General features: G+C 36.7%; 1 non-coding gene across 1 annotated transcript; it reads right to left on the bottom strand.

Moving 5' to 3' along the window:
- Nucleotides 1–4,870: 4,870 nt before the first annotated feature.
- On the bottom strand, nt 4,871–4,976 carry LOC149548341 (U6 spliceosomal RNA). The gene has a single exon (XR_016355023.1). It is a non-coding gene; the product is annotated as a U6 spliceosomal RNA (small nuclear RNA).
- Nucleotides 4,977–5,197: the final 221 nt, after the last annotated feature.

Below are 5,197 nucleotides of genomic sequence, written 5' to 3'. Positions count from 1 at the left end.
TTTAGATATGTGTAATTTATTTTTAGATCTACATTTTTTATATTTGCATCTTTGCAATTCTTTTCTAGATCTATTGTATTTTTTTGAATTTTTTTTGGCCTATTAGGCCTGTAGAGAAGCATTTTTTGCAGGCAAAATGGGTGGTCAAATCTTGGCACTTGTAGAATAATTTGTTAGCATATTCCATTTATAATTTGGTGGCATTTACAAATCACAACTGACCACACATCACAAACTAGCAACCTAACTCAAAGCGGCTTTCAAGCTGATCTAAACTCTATGGGCCTTTTGTTTTATACACCATGGAAACCTTCAACTTGGTGCATGTGGGATTAAACATCCCAGATCACCGTTCAATGACTTCCCTCCCATCGGTGAACTTTCCAATGATGCCAGCTTTTCTTCCATCTTGTTGGCCACCGTCTACCACCTTTGGTAGCTACTACCTTTGGCACCATAGACAGCTTCTATTAGCGCCACATTGGACCTCCAACACCACACCATAACTCCACCTTCATAGCCAAAGAGCCACCTCATCACAGAGACCTGCCATGACTCCTTCCACCTCAGTCACCAAGCGTCCACTCCATAGTAACACACCAACTCGCTGATCCATGTCAAAAAGGCCACATCAGTAGTCACATGTACTACCGCGCAAGATGCCACATCCCCTACCCAGTCAATGAAATGTCATATGTTTGTACCTACCTAGTCAATTCCATCTATATAGTATAGATCTACCACATCATCATATGACTCTACCATGCCATCTAGATGGGTCTTTTTTACTGATGTCACCATTTCATGGTCTTAAATTTGATAGCCATTTGACCATCACAAGCAGGACATATTACACTACTATGATGACCATTTTGATTTCAAATTTAACACAATATTTTCTTGAGTAGACCCCTCACCATATGCAGTTTTGATTTGATAGACCAACTTTGGGAGGCCATATCTCAGTAATCTGGACTCCAAATTAGGTTCAATTTTTTTTCATTTAGGCTAGAATTTCTTGAACTTTTTAGTGGTGCTAGAATTTAGTTTTTGGTGATTGCACCTGTCCAATCCTTGATTTTGCAACTTTAATTGCTCTATATGGGCTCATCTAGACACATACTTAGGTTCCATTTTTTTGAAAGTGCATAATTTTTCATCTACTTTATAGATCTAAAATTAGATTATAGGCTTGTGTGGATAGAAATACAACTTTTAGAAATAGGCCCTTTTTTGCATTGTATTGCTTTGATTAAACTTCAAAATTGTTGTATATTTGAGCTACATTGCTTAGTACCAGATTTGAACTCCAACAGGAGGTTGTAAACAACAAAATTAGAAGTCCACTTTTGTCCATTTTGATAAGTGGCTTATTATTATCACACTAAGTATAAAGTGCCAAAAACATTCATTTGGGGTGTTCTTTGATTGAGTGAAAAGGGGGGGTGTGTCTTGTGTTCTTTTGTCTCCTTGATATTGTGTTCTTTCTTTTGCATTATGGGTTCTTTTTCAAAGTTTACAACCCATAATTATGCTACTTGGAAAGAAAAGATAAAGGAACCATTAATTGGAAAAGGTTTACTGCATTATGTAACTGGTGAAGCAAAGAAACCTGATGATGATGCTGATGAGTCTCATAAAGAAGACTGGGCATCAACATAAGAAATGGCCCTAAGAACCTTGTTAAAGAATATCTCAGATCCTATCAAATATCACATCAAGAACCTTACCAATCCAATAGAAGTTTGGGAAAAACTTGAAGCATTGTATGGGGTAGTAGATGAAGATATGGCCTACATCATTGATGACAATCTTCTCAAATTGGATCCTAGGAATTTCGATACCATCAAAGATTATCTTACCCAAGTAGACATGTATAGGGCACAACTTAAGGATTGTGGTGAACCCATCAAGGATGTAAAGTTGATAAAAAAATGTGATGACTCATCTTCCTCTTGAATATGCCACTTTGTTTCTAGTTATATTACTCACAAGTTAACAATGGGTAGTGCCTTCACTAAGCCTTCATTCAAGTCATTTTCAGGAATGTTGGTCTTAGAAAATGAAAAGTTAGTGAGTACGGGCATTCTCTTGTCTTCCAAGACCAAAGCTTTGGTAGCTAATGAAGGGAATCTAGGTGGTAAAAATTCCAACAAGAAGCAAAAGCAGTGGAAGGCTAAGCCACAAGATGACACATAACAATATTCCTCTACACATCAATCCTCCTCTACATAAAAATATTCTTCACAATAAGGCAAGTCTTTTTCCAAAAATAATAATAAGGGGAACAACTTCAACAAAAGGTAGAAGAAAACTTGTGCCTATTGTAAGAAGAATGGTCATGATGAACATGAGTGTAAGGATAAGAAAATTGATGAGTTGCTCAACATAATGAGGAAACATAAAATTGATGTACCAAATGCTTATAAGGATAAGGGATCTTTAACCACTTTAAAAGGTAAGGGACAAGCTTTGATAGCAAGTACAAACAATTCTGAGAAATGGGTTCTTGATTCAGGAACTACAAATCATATGGGTGCTTCAAGGGAGCATTTTTCCTCTTTGAAACCATTACTTGTACCTTACATCTATGTGGGAAATGACACACAAGTGGAAGTTGAAGGAAAAGGGAATGTTGAGTTGGACAATGGAGTCTTTAAGGATGTTCTTCATGTTCCCAATCTTAGCACCGACCTTCTTTCAATCTACCAAATAACTCACTATGGATATGGCAACAAAGTGGAGTTTCTTCCTGATACAATTATGGTAAAAAATCTCAAGGATGATTCTATGGTGGCAATTGGAAATGCTAATCATGAGACAAGACTTTATTCTTTTTCTCATTTTGTTCCTAAGTCCACTTCCCTTGCCTTGTTGACCCACTCAAATTCACAAAGTAAACTATGGCATGAGAGTTTTGGACATTTTAATTACCGTTACTTTCAACAACTTAGCAATAAGGATATGGTCATTGGTCTACCTCAAGTCAAGTATTCAAAGGGTGTATGTATAGGTTGTGAAGCAAGTAAGAATCTCGAAGAGAAGTTTGACAAGGGGAAGTCTTGGAGAGCTAATGTAGTTCTTTAATTTGTTCATAGTGATGTAGCTAGCCCATTTCCAATACCATCATTTGGAAAGGCTCGCTATGTTCTCACCTTCATTGATGAGTTTTCACACTAAACTTGGGTCTTCTTTCTTGCTCATAAGAGTGAAGTGTTTGATAAGTTTATTACCTTCAAAGCTCATGTTGAGTAGCAACCAAGGAAAGCCATCAAGATTCTACAAACAGATAATGGAAGGGAATATGTGAACTCAAGGCTTATATACTTTTGTACTCACAAAGTTATTGATCTTCAACATTCAGTTGCATACACTCCACAACAAAATGGTGTTGCTAAACAAAAGAATAGAATCCTTAAGGAGATGACCACTTGTATGCTACAACATAAGTCTCTAGATCAAGTTTTTTGGGAAGAAGCCATGTGTTGTGCCAATTACATCCAAAACAAAAGTCCCCAAAAGGCCTTCGATGGAATTACACCTTTTGAGGCTTGGTGTGATAGAAAACCAAGTGTAAAACACTTTAAAGTTTTTGGTTGTCTAGCATGGGCAAGGATACCTCAACAAAAATGAAAAGCATTGAAACCTCAAAGAAAACCTTCTATATTTGTTGGATATCCTAACCATCTTAAGGCATACAAACTCATGGATCTAGAGATACATGAAATTTTCTTTGAGAGGAGTATTCACTTTGAAGAAACTTGTCCAAATTTGGGTCCTTCAACTCCTGCTTCCTCCTTAATGAAAAGTGATGATAGTTATGATATTGACTTGGAAGATGATATTCCTTCAACTTTGACTCATAGGACACCACCTTCACATGGTCCACAAACAGTTGAGGATATTTCTTCTTCTTCTTCCACTAGAGCTCATTTTGCACAACAAACACTTGATTCAGTAGGTTCACTGGTGGGAAATACTTCAGACACTAGGAGGACAAGGTCACAACACAAATCATTTCCATATGCATATATTGCCATTGCTTATGATCCACAGTCATTTAAGGAAGCACCAAGGGTTCTTAAGTGGGACAAAGCTGTGGAGAAAGAATATAACTCTTTGATGAAAAACAACACTTGGTACTTAGTTCCTCTTCCTAAGGGAAGAAAGTTGGTTCAAAGTAAGAAGATCTATTAGACCAAGTTTGTAGCCAATGGAAGTGTAGAGAAGCATAAGGCTAGACTTGTTGCCAAAGGTTTCTCATAGGTTCCTAGTATTCACTATACTAAGACCTTTACACTAGTAGCTAAGATGAAATCCATTCATTTGAAGCTAGCTATTGCTCTAGCTCATGGTTGGGTTGTACATCAGATGAATGTGAAGAGTGCATTTTTGAATGGTGATCTTCATGAGGAAATTTATATGGAGAAGCCACAAGGTTTCATATAGGATTCTACTATTGTTTGCAAGTTGAAGAAGTCTATCTATGGTCTTAAGTAGGCTCCTCGGGCTTGGTATGCCAAGATGGATTCCTTCCTACTCTTAGCAGGATTCACCAGGTGTCATTCAGATTTGAATGTCTACATTCTTTAGAGGGATGACACACTTGATACTCATGCTTTATGTAGATGACTTGATCATTAGAGGAAGTACTTCATCCATCATTGCCAATGTCAAGACTTCTTTGTAAGATAGATTTGCTATGATAGACTTGGGTTTACTTCTTTATTTCTTTGGTATTCAGATCACATAGTCTTTAGAAGGGATCATACCTTTTCAACCCAAGTATGGGTGACTGCAAGCCTGCACCTACTCCCTCTCTTTTAGGTGTTAAGTTAGAGGCCAAGTGTTCCACTCCACTTTTTGATGATACATTGTATAGAAAGTTGGTTAGGAGTCTTTCCATCCTTGTGCAGGGGCCATGCTAATCTTCTCTATTCTAAAACAAAAATAAACAAAACCATGAACAAGCATAAAGAACCATAGAATTTTTTTTATAACCAACTATTACAAGAACAAGAACAATGATTGAGTCACTCTCAATATGAAGACCTCAAAATATAAGAAGATATCATCCAAATATATTTCTGTAATGATGTTAATACATAAAGAGTTTAGTACAATAATGAAGAACAATATCATTCTGAAATGCCTATGTCCAACATATGGACTTTATAAGTATCAAATTTAGTTTCAA

The sequence above is a fragment of the Cupressus sempervirens genome, chromosome 7 (assembly GCF_028749045.1).
Source record: "Cupressus sempervirens isolate cs-2001-9-10 chromosome 7, ASM2874904v1, whole genome shotgun sequence".
In the NCBI taxonomy this organism is placed as follows: domain Eukaryota; kingdom Viridiplantae; phylum Streptophyta; class Pinopsida; order Cupressales; family Cupressaceae; genus Cupressus; species Cupressus sempervirens.
Note: the sequence above shows the minus strand (reverse complement) of the source record. Positions and strands in the feature narration are given on the sequence as shown.